We start from the raw sequence: 16,424 nt of genomic DNA on the forward strand, positions 1-16,424 counted from the left end.
TCCCAAGGCGACCACCTGCGCCGCCCCACTTACCATCTGCCCGCGGGGAGGGCCCCCCGAGGTAGCGGAGCCCTCCCTGCTCCGGGAGGCTCGGGGGAGCTCGGTGTTAGCCTCCAGCCCTTCGCTAGCTACCGGAGAGATCAGGTTCCTCCCCTCCTCCCCCTCCAGCGCGGCCGCCCTCTTCTTGCATGACACAGCAGAACCGCAGCTGCTGCAGCAAGTCCCAACCATCCGCCCAGGAAGAGCCGCAACCGGCAGGGCTCAGGAGGGGCGAAGGGGGGCGAGGCGGGGGCCACGGCCGAGGGGGTTCTTGCCCCCCACTTTGCAACACGCACCCCCTCCCTCCCCCCCAGGCCAGGGCCACCGACCCAAAGCGTGGCTAAAGCCGACCAGGCCGAGCTGTTGAGGAATGCTGGGGTTTGGCGGCGGAAAGGATGGGACCAGAGAGAGACGGGGTGCGAAGGAGACCCCAGTAAGGGCAGGGCCTTGCAGGCAAAGAAGGGGAAGAAGAGGCCAAGAAGTCAGAGGCCAGGCTGTGAAGGAGAATAAAGGAGGTCAAAGAGAGGTAAGGAGGTAGGGTTGCTGAGAAAGGAGACCAAGCTGGAAGGGGCGGGGGGGGGGGGGGGGGTAGGAGGGGGAGGGCTGGGATGGGAGGGAGCTGCAGGGGAAGGAGGCCTGTGAGGGAGTATTTGGCGAGGCCTGAGCTAAGTACCCTGGCAACATGGGGGCTGAATTGGGAGGCAGGGGGAGAAAAGAGGAGAGGGATGGAAGAATGACGCATCGGATGAGAAGGTAAAAACTGGGGGCCATGCTGTGGAATTATTAGAAGGGATGTCTGCGAGTCATTCATCATGGCTGATGAGGTGGCGAGAGATAGTTAATTGAGGCAAAGCCAAAAGAAAAGGTGATGCTGCTCTTAGTTGTATGTGAAGTCTTTAATAATTCTGCCAATTCAAACAGGGAGATTTCCTTATAAATGGAAAAGCACGAACTGTAACATAGAAATGCCTATTTAGCTTAGATTTACAGGATGAAATCTCCATGGTCCACACAAATTTTAAGGGAGATATTTGGGATTTAAGTCATCAGTCCATAAAGGGGTTGTGATTAATAATATCAAAGGCACTCATAACCGATGTTACAGTATCCACATATCACTGGACTTGAAGTCTTTCATAATGGTTATTAAATATTGGAAATGATGACAAATTTTTGGTTCAAAATATTAAAATGTTCATCCATCTCTCTCTCTCTCTCTCTCTCTCTCTCTCTCTCTCTCTCTCTCTCTGTCACACACACACACACACACACACACCTGTAATTTCTAGTGTCTAGCATGTAACGTATGATTAAGGGAAAAACGTGTTTCCCTGATCATTTTATTTCCCACCAGCACTCTATGCCTTTGACAGCAGACCAGTTGCTCCTCGCCATTTCAAAGAATGTGATCAGAAAGCAATACAGAAACTGCCACTTCGGGTTTTGTCTGTATCTTCCAGGTCGTATCTTCGTGTGCCTCACTTCCTGACACAAACAAGTTTTCACTGTTGTCAGCAACAAAGCCCTAATATAGCTGAGGGGGGGAAAGAAACCTGCATCGCATTTTTTGTTCTCCTGCAAAGCATCATTCACAGCTACGGAGCAATGTAATTCCAGAAAGCTTTAAAGCTGGTGGTGATGGTAATTATGTATCCAATGCCCGATTCTGTTATTATTGCCCTGTCATTTCTGTTCTACCCAAGAGCTGGCTGAGCTCACAGAAGTACAGGTCAGGCTTTTCTTTTTGACCTGGTAAAATGTAATCACACCTGATGGAGAGAACCCATTGCTCTTGGGGGGGAATAAAAGTGGGAGCCGCGAAATGTCATTTTCACGGAGCGTGGGTTTTTGTGACTGTAGGGAAGGATTGAAGGACGCTCCTTCTGTTCGGTTTTTCTATGTCAGGAGCCTAGGCTGCTCGCGCACACAGACGCCACAGCTCCCGGATGCTGCGGCTCCCTTATCGGGGCTCGGGCAGCGCCGGGAGCCCCCCCCGGACGCCGCGAGGGGCTGGCGGTGGGTGGTGGTGCGTGTGCCCAGCCCGCGGCCGCCAGTCCTGCCGCCGCCGCCGCTGCTGTTGTTGCCGCCGCCGCCGCCGCTGCTGCAGTCACGTGGGAGCCCCTTTAAGTTTCCATAGAGAAGCCTCTCCGGTGTCACATGATGGACATGATATAATGAAACAACACCGTGGAGAGGGAGGCATTCGGCGAGCCCACGGCTACGAAAACAAGTGAGTGCGGAGAGGTGGGAGGAAGAGAAACTACGCCACCGCCCCTGCAGCCGAGCCGCGCGCCGCAGCAGCAGCAGCAGCGGCAGCAGCAGCGGGGCGAGGGGAAGGGGCGCCGCCGGGGGCAGGCGGGGAGGCTGGGGGGCCCGATCCCCGGCCCCCGGCCCGCAGACCCCGCCGCCCACCGCGGAGAGAGCGGCTCCCAGCTGCCCGCAGCCGGGCCCGCCCTGCACCTGTCTCCGGGGCCTCCGTCCTCCCCGTGACGATCCAGGGGAAATTCTAGAAGAAGACGCGCTGCAAATACTACGTGCGCATCGTTTTCTGGAGGAAGGAAAGAGAAAGGGATCTGAGCCGCCGCGGGTGCTCGGCCCCAAGGTAAGTTCTGGAAGGCGGGGAGGGCTCGGGGATGGGGATTTGGATCTCGGTTTAGACGTCTCCCCGGGAGAGAACGGCGGCGCGGATGGGTCCGCTGGTCCAGCAGCCACCTTCCCACCGGGGACTGTTATTTCCTCTCCGCACGTCCCCGGGCTCCCACCCGCGGCTCCCCCGGGGCCCCTCGCCTGCCCCCCGGGAGGAGGGGGCCGCACGCAGGTCGCGGCCGGGGGGTGCGGGAGGAAGGCGGGGGTCCTGGCGTTCGCGGCAATGCGGGGCCATCTCGCCATGTTTGCGTGGCTCCGATCACTGTCCCCCCCTTTGAGGATCCTGGATGCCACACGCTCCTCCGGAGCTGCTGGCGGGTGGAGAGCTTTTTTTTTTTTTTTTTTTCCAATGTCCGCATTCCAACTAATGTTGCGCAGATAAAATTCAAACTTGAGGTAAACAGGGGGGGGGGGGGGAGGAGGAAAAGGAGGGGAGGGAGGGAGGCTGTTTCCATTTCGAGATCCCACCTCTTCCCTCTGCGTAGACCGAACCCCCTGAGCCCTGGCTCGTGGACCCCACCCACCCCACCACCCACCCCACCTACCCCACCTTTGGTGTCCACCCGCCATAAGGCGGCGCAGGAAAGGGGGGGGGGGGCGGTGTTGCTTCTGGAGGACGCGGCGCCTGGTTCTCGGAGGGAAACGCGCCCCTGTCACGGGGGCTTCTGGCTGCGCCCTCCTCCCGCCGGGAGGTACGTGGGCCGCCTGGGGGTGTGCTTTGGAGCTGGGGGGTGTGGGGGATGCCGCCCCTCTCCCCCTTGCTTTAGGGAAAGAGATGGGATCGCTCCCGCCCCACCCTGGCGCGCGCCCGGGAGGCGGGCTGGGGGCCTCCGGTGCCCGCGGGCAGGTGGGTAGCAGGTGGGTACAGGGGTGTGGGGGGCACGTCTATTTGTCAGTGGGTGGGACGGCGAGGGAAGGCTGAAGGCGAGTGGATGGGCAGAGCTGCGTCTTGTTTTCTGGCGGATTAAGGAGAAAATGCAGTATGTTCCCACCCCGCTCCTACCCCTACTCCTACCCCTACCCCTACCCCCATCCCTACCCCTACCCCCACCCCTACCCTTACCCCCACCCCTATCCCCGGTTTAGATGTCGGGTTCGGCTGGAAGCTCGGTGCAGGGTGAGTGGGGATGTTTGAGGGCGACAGGGAGCTTGGTCACGCGGGAAGCGAGGCTTCTGACAGCTTGTGGGCTGGAGAGGGGACCGGGGGCCCGAGAGGGGCGGCGCCCCCGGGGTGGGAGCTGGCTGGGGGTCCGCAGCCCCGGCCGCGGGCGTGCGGGGGGCGGAGGGGCGGGCCCGGGAGGGTCTGCGGAAGCGCCGGCGCCCGGGAGGAGGACGAGTGCGCAGCCAGCGGAGCCTGACGGGCGGACACGGAGCCGCCGGAGGAGGCGCTGGGCCGGGAGGAGGCAGGACCCGCGCGGGCCCGGCCCCCCCTGCCCCCCCGCGAGCCGTGGCGACGGTTTTATTTCGAGCGCGGGGTGCGCGCTCCCGGGTCCTCCCGGCGAGGACCGTTTCCGGGCGCCCCCCCCTACCCCCCCGCCCCGAGCCCGGGCTGTAAACAGGGTGGCGCCCTCTGCCCTCCGGCCCCGGGGCTGCCGGGGCGCGCGGCCGGCGGCGGCGCCCGGGGTGACGGAGGCGCGGCCACGGCTCCGGGTGGAGGCGGCGGGTACGCGCCCGTTCCCCGCGCGCCCCCCCGCGCGCCCCCGCCGCCCCCGTTTGTTGTGATGGGGCCCGCGTGCAGCGGGCGCGTGTCAGGTCACGTGCCGTGGGCGGGGGGGGCGGGGGCGCGGGGGGGGGGCGCCGTGACGCAGCGGCCCGGGGCCAGCGGCCGTGGGGCGTCCGGGGCCAGCGCCCATTGGGGGCCGTGGGGGGCTGCGGGGCCGGGGCGAGGGGGTGTGTGCCCTGGCGGGTCCGGACCGTGCGGGGGGCCAGGCCGTGGCCGTGGCCGTGGCTGTGGCCCCTCTGGGGGCCGTATGAGGACGTGGGTGTCAATTCCCAGTTCGTCGTCACAGCAACCAGCCTGCTCGCTGATTTGGTCCGAAATCTACAGATTTCACCAGCCTGTGTATTTCTGGGCACGTAGGTACCTACCTGTAATTTGTCCTTCATCCCACTGCACAGGGTAAGCATCTAGAGGCGGTTAGGGGAAAATGAGGATGCTCTACCCAATTCAGGACCAATGGAACCCCAATCCAAGGAGGGTTTGGGCACTACGTATTAAAAACCCCCTCCCTGGGTGCTTTTGATGTAGAGTGGGGGCGGGGGGGGGTGACAGTTTACAGAGAAAACCAGCTTAAGGGAATAGTAGTGAAAGGATCCATCTGTAGGAATGAAATGGTAAAGATAGCTAACGTAGCAACATTTTTTGATCAGTCACTGCGTGGGGTCACTAATGAGCTGGCGTTGAGCCTGCGCAGACATGGATGTACATACTCGATGGAACATTGTTTGCCCATTTTACAGTTGGGAAACTGGGGCTCCGGAGGTTAAAATTGGTCAGTGATGACCCTGGAATAGTTAGTACCCAGATTAGGCTGACTTCAGAACCCATACTCAACCGTTACATACGCCGCATTGGAAAATATACCTCCACCTCCGGGCCACATGTTTGTGTGACCAGGACTGGTTATTTGCTTGCCTTTGGGCCAGCGAGTTCATATACATGAATTTACATATTAGGTATTTTTATCGGGAAGGTTTTGCTTGTTCCTAAAACCAGGAGAATCACTCGGGAATCAAGAAACGCCTATAGGCTACCAATATTTCCTGGAGTTTTTTGTGAAAAGAAGAATGAGGGTAGCCCAGTAACTTGAAAACGTTGTTGTTGTTTTGTATTAAATAAGTAAAAATATTAAAAAATATTTTTATTGATTTTTTAGAGGGGAAGAGAGGGGGGATAGAGAGTTAGAAACATCGATGAGAGAGTATCATCGATCAGCTGCCTCTTGCACACACCCCGCACTGGGGATGTGCCCGCAACCAAAGTACATGCCCTTGACTGGAATTGAACCTGGGACCCTTCAGTCCGCAGGCAGACGCTCTATCCACTGAGCCAAAGTGGTTTCGACTTTTTATTTTTTAATTTTTTTTTTTGAGACTGGAACACACGTGTAAAGTGAAAGGGAAGAGTCCAGAAGATGCAGATATTTCCCTAGGATTTACATGAAGCCACAGAAACCCTGTAGCCATGATGTCGTTTTGATGGTCACATGCTGGCCATAGCCCAAAGTACAAGGCAGTGTACAGAGTAGCGTAAGTTCTTCCATGAAAATTTTGGAGGAAAACGGCTACTTTGGTCTGGAATACAGAAGCATAACTTCTATAGCCCCATTCTCCCTTGGATTTCTTTCATTGGTCTCTTGGTTGGATAAACTTGGTGGGAATATTTAACTCTGGGGGTAATCCGTTTGTTTTGAAAATGTGTTCATTGCTCTGTTTTCCAAGGATATTCCAAATCAATCCACAAGCAACACAGGTTTCCTGAAAACAGGGTCACAATTAAAATGTTTTTGTATTGAATATGTATTACTAAATGGTATTGTCCTCCCTCCCCTCCCCCCAAAAAGCAGAAGTCTTGGTGGTCTTACCGATGATTGCCATCCAATATTGTTAGCTGTATGGTAGACATAGGCATAGTACTTGTCAAGTTTTAGGGATTGGTTTTCATGTTGCTTGCAAGTTTTGCTGAGGAGAGTTGACCAACTGACCAAGGCAAGCTTGACATAATCCTAAGTAGTGTCATGTTGAGGTCTGGCATGGAAAAAGATCCCCAGCCCCACATCCTTCTCTCATCCTCATCCCCTTCCCTGTTAACCACCAAGGACACTTGTCTCCAGCATTGCCAAACCACTTGTGGTTCCTTTGCACAGCCCTGCCTAGGTTTCTCTTCCTCAGCGTGCCTCCTTCAGGAAATTTCCTCTGGTTTCCTCGCAGAAAATGCTTTATAAACTCCCTCTCTGTGTCACCCCTATGTCTGGTACACACATGCCTCACTGTGTGTATCACTATGTATCATTGTTTTTGATTACAAGTTTGGCACCCCTACTAAGTTGAGCTCATGAAAGGTGGGAAGGGTGATTATTTACCTAGGAGGCACTTAAGTTGGTTGCATGGGATGGGATTGACTTTGAGTTGCATTGTTAGCGTCACCCATCTTCATTCTTAACTGACCTCACCAGCTCTGCTGCTACGTACTGGGCCAGTGGTCAGCAAACTCTTAGTCAACAGAGCCAAATATCAACAGTGCAATGATTCACATTTCTTTTGAGAGCCAAATTTTTTAAACTTCTCCTAATGCCACTTCTTCAAAATAGACTTGCCCAGGCCGTGGTATTTTGTGGAAGAGCCACACTCAAGGGGCCAAAGAGCCTCATGTGGCTCACGAGCCACAGTTTGCCAACTACCATATTGGGCTAAAGCACATCCATGCCCAGGGAATACAGAATACTACCAACACGTTCTTATAAAAGGAATAGGAAGGACAGGGCAAAATGTAATCAGTTTTTCATTTGTTTCTTAATTTTACTCTTGGTTGACCAATTGGCCAGCATGACTTTTCTTGGTTACTTGGGTACACTGGGAGAGATTCTCAACATGATCACTTTTCAATTTATTTAGGAAGGAAGAAATGGTACTCCATCGCCGAAGGACATAGTTTTATGTGCCATAGCCGAGTACAGGTGTTTCATCACATCTTATTACACCATAACTTTCAGATTTAGTATGATCAGAGGTATTTGCAGAGCAGCACTGTCCCGTAGCACTTTCTGAGATGATAGAGTGATTATAATGATATCTTTTTAATGACTTAGAAGTGATAGTCACTAGCCATTTGAGGCGATTGAGCACTTTTAAGCTTAGCTAGTGTTACACAGGAACTGAATTTCTAATAGATTTAAATATAACTAGCCACAAGTGGCTAGTAGCTATTCTATTGAACGATGCAATTATAGAGTATTTGACAGGTAAACATTTAGGCTAAGGTATTAAAATCTTGAATCATTTTTTAGGGTTTAGCACTATGCTTCCCATTCTAAGTTCTCACTGGATGATATTTTTGAGGCCTTCATATTATAGAACATTTGTGTGTTCTGTGAGCCTGTCATGTAGTTGACTGGTCTCCCTCCACTCCCCCCCCCCTTCCGTTTTTTTTAAGGAGCAGAGTGATTATGAGTAGTTATTTACAAATAAAATGAATTTGAGCCCTTGGTGTATAAAACTAAATGGAAGTCCCGTGAGCTAACCAGTATATTTCTCTAAGATGAGTTGTTAAGAGCAGGCAATTTATTTGTCCTGCTGGCCATTGCATCCCCCAGTGGCTTATGCAGTACCTGGCACATTGTGAGTGCTCATAAATATTTCTTGAAGGAATGAATGTTAAAATTATTTAACCCCCTAATTTAGCTTTTCAGGAGTATATTGTGGAGCTGAAGAGGAGGCCGAGGACCAGTAACTCCACTGAATATACAGTTCTTCCAAGGAAGGCAATCTCTTCAGGGAATTACTGTTAACTCAGTGACTGATTTCTTTCTTGTATGATAAGTAGCAGGCATGGTTACCTTTATTTGATGATGGATTGAAAAATAAAGTCACAAGAAGGTTTGGCACTCAGGTCGTACAGAGTTGGCAGTGTAAATCAAGTTGAGCAGTTAGTTATTTCTGTTGCCTTGTTCATTCAACCACGATTATTCTTTAGAGAAATAAAACCAGGCACTGATCTACGTTAGTTAGAAAGTTTGGTTTGTAAAATCAAAGGTAGTAATACATGCTAATGGAGTCTGAGAAGAGGACTGAAATACCTCTTGTATGGCATGCCATTGGGTAAACAGCTTTATATGAGAAACAGAGCTGGAAACACCTCTTAAACCTCTAAATCTCAGCCTGTGGTAATCCTAACACCCAAAACTTCTCAAAGACAATATTTGAAACATAAATGGAAACAGATGTTTAGTTGTGCAGATAACCAACACTAGACTTTGAAATCCTCCTATCTAATGAAAGAGTAATATGCAAATTAACCATCACTCTGCTCCACAAGCCACGCCCACAAGCCAATCAGAGCGTGCATGCAAATTAACCCCAACCAAGATGGCTACAGCCACAGAGGCTTGGGTTTCTTTGGCAATGGAAGAAGCTAAGCTTTGGGGTTGCCCTAGCAGGACTAAGATTGCACTTCAGGCTACAAAGTTTCAATTATAGAAAGTAAACAAGAAAAGGCTACCTCCATGGAGCAAGCAGGAGGCTTGGCTCTGCTCTAGGCTACAAAGTTTCAATTGTAGAAGGTAAATAAATTCCAGATACCAGGGCCTCCACTTGGGTCACCAGGGGGCGTGGCTGGCCTGCAAATCACCACAGGCCCCTCACTCATGCCACCCCATGCCCCAAGGGAACCCCACCCTGAACTGGGACACCTTTAGGGGAAAACCAGCTGACCCCCACCCGTGCACCAGGCATCTATCCTATCTAATAAAAAAGTGATATGCAGATTGACCATCACTTCAACACACAAGATCAAGATAGCTGCCCCTATGTGGACACAAGATGGCTACCACAAGATGGCCAGCAGGGGAGGGCAGTTGGGAGGCACCAGGCCTGCAAGGGAGGGCAGTTGAAGGCAATCAACCCTGCAAGGGAGGGCAGTTAGGGGTGACCAGGCCTGCAAAGGAGGGAAGTTGGGGGCAAATGGGCTGGCAGGGGAGCAGTTAGACATCAATCAGGCTGTCAGGGGAGTGGTTAGGGGGTGATCAGACTGGCAGGCAGAAGTGGTTAGGGGCAATGAGGAAGGCAGGCAGGCAAGCAGTTGGGAGCCAGCAGTCCGGGATTGTGAGAGGGATGTCCAACTGCCCATTTAGGCCCGACTAAATGGGCAGTCGAACATTCCTCGAGGGGTCCCAGATTGGAGAGGGTGCAGGCTGGGCTGAGGGACACCCCCTCCCCCCCATGCAGGAATTTCGTGCACCAGGCCTCTAGTATTTATATAAAAAGGTATGAGATACATCAAACATCTCTAGGCTGAAAACTGTGGATTCCATTTCATGTGGTAGAAGCAGTATGTGGTGCAGAGCATGTGGAAGGTGATGTGCACACAGCCTTCTCTCCGTGCTGGGCCTCAGGCTTACATACCCGTGGTGCTCCGTGTGGCTGGCTCACAGGCCTGTCCTTGTTCCCAGTTCACAGGCTGCCTTATCATTCTGCCATAGTATGACATTTTCTTTTTCGGGGGGGTGTGTGTTACTTTCTCTTTTAGCAATTTCTGGCCTCTTAGACCTTTATGATTGATTACTCTTTTACTTTCACTTTTAGCAATTTCTGGCCTCTTCGTTCGTTATGATTGCTCTTCTAACACCTTTGGTGTGAACTTTTTTGACGGGGGCGGAGAAGTCCACAAGCCAAAAACGAACCATGAACCATATGTTCCATACATGACGGCTGTTGCCCTCAAAACTGAACCAAACACAACCATAAAAAGACAACCATAAAAAGAACCAAAACACAACCATAAAAAGACGAAACCAACCACTGCTATCAGCAACACAGTTAACCCAGGCAACCAAACAAATGGGGCCTATGAGATTTGAGTTGTTGCTTTTGTGACGAGGTCAGTAATATGAAGCCTCTGTTTAGGTATTAAATGTAAATTACATAAGACAAACCTTTATATTTTGCCTAACTATATAGCAGTGACACAAGAATTCATACTGCGGTATAGATCTCAGATTTGTTTGGCCTAGAAAACCCTGTTGGGCAACTTGGATTCAGGTGTATAATTTTAAGAATCGTTTTGAAAGTATATTGATAACTGTCTCTCATGATTTGGTCGTTAACGGTATAAGAATTGAAGGAAGTAACTGGCTTTATATCTTTCTCTTCAGTGGAGTGGTTGGATTGGATCGGTGGTTCTCAAACGCTAGTGTGTGTTCAAATCACTGAGGGCCTTGCTAACACCCAGTGTGCTGGACCCCACCCCAGAGTTTCTGACTCAGCCGGAGTAGGGTGGGCCTAATAATCTGTGTGGCTCACAGGTCCCAGCGGGTGCTGCTGTTGTGGGACAGAGCACTGCATTTTGAGGACCAGTGGATTAAACAATCTAAAGTTTTGTGATTCTGTGCTTGTTTTCCCCCCCTTTTCAAGTTGCAGCATCTATTCTTCAAATTCTGCAACATATGGCATTTAAAGATGGCTAACTAGCAAACTGAGTTTTAACTATTTGAAATGGGTTAATTTTTATTTTGAGAGTATTTGAGAATTCTCAAAAACTTTGCAAAAACTGTGGGTCTCCTAAATCTCGGATTAGGTATACTTACCCAATAGTAAGTAGAGTCTCTAGTTAAAATGTATTGAAATATTTCTCATGCTCTTGAATGACAAAACTATTTGCTGCTCCTTAAACCTAAATATAGTATCAAATCTAATCATGTACCTTTTAATACACAGATAAGGGTATGATGGGGGCACCTTGCGTAAGTGTGGGCTCACTAAATAAAGTGGCTTTTACAGGACATGTTCTGGTCCTAGTTCTCTGGGTTCGGGTCCACAGTTGACTCTCGTAGTATTATTAGCCTGGGTGTCCTCTGAAGATAACTGCTCATAGAAGGGTCATGGTTGCAGGAAGGAGATGCCCGTCGGGGATGAAGAGTAAGTCAGGGCACACCCATCCCCCAATTTGAGGACTTTGGGGAACAGTGGAGGCTCTGCAGTTTCTAAATGAAGGGGGAAGCAGAGATACCAGGAGGCATCTTAAAGCCACACTGTTCTTATCCAGAGGGCACTCAGGAGAGGTTCATGGAGATGCCAAGACATTCTCACAGGTGGTGCCCTGGAGGCGGTCCAGATTACAGTTGCCTCCCAGGTGCCCGGAGTCAGGTGGCCTTGAGGTTTGAGGTGAGTTGAAGTGAAGCTTGATATCTTATCTGAGAAGAGGAAAATGAAAAATAAGAAATGGGTGAGGAGTAGGCAATGGGAAGGTAAAATGAAAGCTTTTAGGTTTTTAAATGTTCTAAAACTTGATCTGTGTGTTAAGACTAGGCTAGTTAATAGCACAGGCTTCTTGGTTAGAAAATAAATTAATGAGTTTTCCTTTTCATTTCTGCTGAATACTTGAGAATATCACCAGATGCTGTTATTTGACCTAAATCAGATGCCTTTCAAAGTCATGAGTAGGATTCAGCCAGTGCTTACTTTTTGGATCATTAACTTATAGTTTACATCAAATTCCTGGAAGGTACATGCGACCCCTATTACTGGGTGTGTTTTATGGACTAGGAAACAAATCATTTGTGTAGCACAGGCCACAAAGCTGGGCTGAGGCCAGGAGATATCACTGCTTTTTATATCTACTAGTTTTAATTTTAACTTAAAATTCTGTTTTCTAACTGCTTATATAAAATGGTGGAACCTTACATCTTAGAGTTGATCTAGCATCTATTTTACTCATTTTAAACTATTTCATGGATGCAGCCTTGCATTTTGAGCTACTGTTTATTTCTTTGAGAAGAATGATACGTGATATGCAGTCATTTCTTGACTGAAATATCTGTGATATAATTTTCGTAACTAAATCTGTGAAACTGTTGTGACTTCTTTAGACTTCACGGTTTGAAGGTAGGGTTGGCAATCTATATGATGAGTGCTGGGCATGGCCCATGGGCAACAGAGGGAGGGAGGCTTTTGTGTGATCCCCTCCTATCTTTTTTTTTTTTTCTTCTTTGTATTTTTATTGATTTAAGAGAGGAAGGGAGAGGGAGAGAGAGATAGAAATATCAATGTGATGAGAGAGTGTCATTGGTTGCTGCATCCTGCCTACCCCCTACTGGGGATCAAACCTGCAACCCCTGACTGGGAATCAAACATGACCTCCTGGTTCATAGGTTGATGCTCAACCAAGGAGCCACGCCAGCCCGCATCTTTCTTTAGTTTCTCCCCCTCCTTTTCCTCCATGTCTTAGCGTTAAGACCCTTTTCTTCAATGTAATCACACTAGCACTAGGCAACATCTGCCTTTGGTGTCCACATCTCCCGAGGATCTTCTCTTGCAACTTCTGACATTTCAGTCTCTCTCGCACCAGCCTTCTGGCCTCTGGAGAGCTGGGCCTCCTTGTGCATTTCCTTCATGGCCCTGCCTCCGCATCTTCTTCTTCCTTGCCCTGCCGGAAGTTCTCTTTCAGTGCTGTGGCTGGTCTTCCTTCGGCTGGTGGGAAGCGTACTGAAGCAGAATAGTGTTTGCCCTGATGGTTCGTGGGTGCCTGCCACTGGATACTGTGCTAGTGCTTTACATCCCTCCCACTAACTCCAGCTCCCACCAGCTGCTGGATCGTGGGAGAGTGTCCCACTTTGTGCCAGAGGCTCCTCGTCTGTAAAATGAGGGGTTAGTGACTCTCTGGCCCTAAAGGGCTATGATTGAGGTTATTCACATCATGGTCTCATTGTAAATCCTTAGTAAGAGTACTTTAGCTTTTTGAAAGATACCTGTTAAACAAGACTGGGCTCAGTGTAGAGGGATGCTTGAACACGGGACCAGGAGACCCAGGATTCCTTAGTCAGACTGTCCACAGTGTGCCCTGCTGCTTTTTCCTTCAGGAGTTAGGGATGGTCTCAGGGCGGTCTTCTCTGTCCTTGTGCAGTCTGTCTGCACCGGAGACCTGAGCGTTGAACCGCAGTGCTCCACTTGGGAAGGCTTGTTGACCTGATATTTGGGAGATTCTGCTGCTACTCATCTCCATGATGAAAGAGCTGGGCTTCTGAAGCATCCTTCTGCTGATGGTATTTACACAACTGGGGGAGTTTCTGGGAGCCTGCTGAATACTTCTATTTATTCTCAAACAGCTCATAAAAAATGCTACCTCACAGCTTTCTCTCGCAGAATTGTACATGGCCTGTGACCTTGAGTGCTTGTTTCCTATTTTTAGGGGAATTTTTGTTAGTACTGAGTCTTTTCTGTAATGCTCACATGGACACCAAGCTACTTATCTGTTCACTGCCAAGGTCACTGACAGTTGTTTTGTTTTCTGCGATTATATTGGTGTAACGTGTTCATTGCACATACTGTCCATTTTCTAAAAACCTATATTATATCTTTTGTTTATGTTCCAGAGAGAGTAAATATTTGTTCATCTTTTTCTATTTTTTTTTTTTTTTTTTTTTTTTTAGCATTTCAAAATAATATAATACCTCTACTTACAGGCTCTATCCCAAAAGACTTTGTGATGACTCTTCAGTTTTTAGCGATTATTGTCTGAAATGCACGTACTTGATAACAAGTGAAAAGTATTTTTAAGTAAAATGCCATTTCTTTGGATTTTAACTTTGAAATCTGTTTTCCATTACATGCCTTTTAATTAGTAAGTGTAAGGTTACTGTGCTTGCTGTGTTTATAGGCTTCTATTTTCATGGCAAAAGACATAAAAATCCTCCTTTTCTTCCACTTTTAAAGGCTTTGGAATTAAAATTCCTTCGGCTATTAATATAATCTAATTATTTTTGAAAAGGCACATAGGAGTTTGCTCTTTGCCATATATGTGTGTGTGTGTGTGTGTGTATATAGTCATACAAGGAGTTTATATTATAGACTTAATGAATCAACACCTTATTTAGTCAATTTATGTTATATGTAGAATGAAGATCATTTGAGATTCTGAGCAATAGAAATATCCCAACAATAGTTTTGCTTTTTTTAAAAAAAACGTGTTTTTATTTAATCCTTACATGAGGATATTTTTTCCTTTGATTTTTAGAGAGTGTGGAAGGGAGGGGGTGAGACACAGAGAGAAAAACATCAATGTGAGAGAGACACATCGATCAGTTGCCTCCTACATGTGCCCCGACTAGGGCTGGAGATTAAGCCTGCAACTGAAGATTGCCCTTGACCGGAATCGAGCCTGGGACCTCAGTCCTGGGGCCGACACTCTATCCACTGAGCCAAAATGGCTAGGGCAGCAGGTTTGCTTTTAAAAGATTAAAAAAAATTATTATCCATATAATAGTCGAAGAGCCTTATAACAACTGGAGAGCATTAGCTCTCGTGAGTACTTAAGGGTGCCAATGTCCTGGGCTCATTCTGGGCCAGTGGTCCCCGCCCCTGATGGAGGAGGGGCCGTGCTGAAGCAGCAGTGCCCTGGGAATCTGAGTGGAAATGCCCCCTTCTGATTGTACTTTGTTGCTGGTTTTGGAGAGGAGCAGCTGTTTGAAAGCACTGAGTTGCAATTTTACAAGTATACATATTACTTGCTAAAACATCTTTTTGGATCATTGTGCTCTTCTGGAGTTCAGAGGTCCAAGTTCTGGGACGATGACTCATCAGGAGCCTGTCCGGTGCTGGACATGCCAGGTAAACAGCCCCCCGTGCTTGGATTGCAGCTCTTTCTGTGTCACTTTTCACACATTGGAATCCTCCTAATTCTCCACAGGGAGTCTGAGAACAGGAACAAGTAAACATGTCCTATCTGGGCAGACTTTCTGTCCAAAAACTAAACAAAAGAAAACAAACGAACAAAAGCACATTAACAGCTGGTGGGATGCTGGTGCACCCTGGCCCAAGGTACCCACAAGCCATTTCTGGCCATTCCCCTCCTGTTTGTTTATTCTCTTTTTCCTTTCCATGTTCTTTACTCTCTTGATATCCCTCCCCCCAACCCTCCAACCCCCTGCTTTTTTCTTGCTTTTATTTCTTTGGGGGTGGGTCTATTCTGTTACCTTTGTTCTTCATCTTTACTATTTTGCTTTTGTCCCATTCCTGGTATGGACAGCCTCATAACATCCCACAGTTATTACAGCATCTTTTTAGCCTGACTAATGGCAGACCAGAGCTTAAGAGAAGTTTTATTCTGACATTTAAGGTTCCTGTAGTCTGTAAAATTCCATGCCAGTGCAGACTATTTCTAAAGAGTTTAATGCATTTATATAGCATTTTTCATGCTGAATGGAAAAGATATGTGAAATGTAAAACTTTCCAAACTCTTCAGACTATATAAATAGGCATTCAGTGGATTTCAGATTGAAGTTTAAATTTTGTGCAAAAGGACATTCTTCCAAAATTTAGGTAATAGTAACCACGTAGATGGTGTTTTTTTTTAGGATTTTTTTTTATTTATGAAATTTTTGATAAGCAGATATTTTTGGGTTAAAATAATGTGTTTAAATGGCCTAATTTATAACAAAGTTCTGTATAAAAAATGTGATAGCATCAAATTTGTTTTAAATAACCTAATATTACTTATACCACTATCAAGGATCGGAGTATATTAGAGCTTTAAGAGGCTTTGAAGCTAGTTTAATTCAATCTGGATTTATAGATGAGACAATCTACTGAATTTATACCCTTGGTTAGTGGCATAGTTGACCACAATTAGGTCTTTTACTTCCCTATCCACTCTGCCTTTTTTTTTTTTTTTTAAATATATTTTATTGATTTTTTTTTACAGAGAGCAAGGGAGAGGGATAGAGAGTTAGAAACATCGATGAGAGAGAAACATTGATCAGCTGCCTCCTGCACACTCCCTACTAGGTATGTGCCCACAACCAAGGTACATACCTTTGACTGGAATCGAACCTAGGACCCTTGAGTCTGCAGGCCGACGCTTTATCCCCTGAGCCAAACCGGTTAAGGCTCACGTGGTTTTTTTTTAACAGAAAATTAAATTTATGAAATTTAGAGGCAAAATAGGCAAGGAAGCCTGAGTTCTAAACCCAGCTTGACTTCATTAGTTCTGAGATGTTGGGCTAGGTGTTTAACCTCTCTGATCTCAGTCT

At 48.3% G+C, this 16,424-nt stretch overlaps 1 protein-coding gene and 1 long non-coding RNA gene across 6 annotated transcripts in view; one reads left to right on the forward strand and one right to left on the reverse strand.

Annotated features, from left to right (window-relative positions):
* Positions 1 to 137, reverse strand: part of MKLN1 (muskelin 1) — a 311,818-nt gene extending 311,681 nt beyond the window's left edge. The window contains exon 1 of one of the 3 annotated variants that reach the window (XM_084897002.1): positions 34 to 137. The gene's annotated coding sequence lies outside the window, so the exon portion shown is untranslated. The remainder of the gene's footprint in view (positions 1 to 33) is intronic. The other 2 variants (XM_084897001.1, XM_084896999.1) reach the window with 2 other exon arrangements.
* Positions 138 to 191: 54 nt separating this feature from the next.
* The window catches only part of LOC311629143, a 164,009-nt gene continuing 147,776 nt past the window's right edge, over positions 192 to 16,424 (forward strand). For all 3 annotated transcript variants that reach the window (XR_014796157.1, XR_014796158.1, XR_014796159.1), the window contains exons 1-2: positions 192 to 565; positions 1,500 to 2,641. This is a non-coding gene — a long non-coding RNA (uncharacterized lncRNA). The remainder of the gene's footprint in view (positions 566 to 1,499; positions 2,642 to 16,424) is intronic.

Source organism: Pipistrellus hanaki (assembly GCF_964339955.1).
Source record: "Pipistrellus hanaki genome assembly, chromosome: 10".
Taxonomy (NCBI): domain Eukaryota; kingdom Metazoa; phylum Chordata; class Mammalia; order Chiroptera; family Vespertilionidae; genus Pipistrellus; species Pipistrellus hanaki.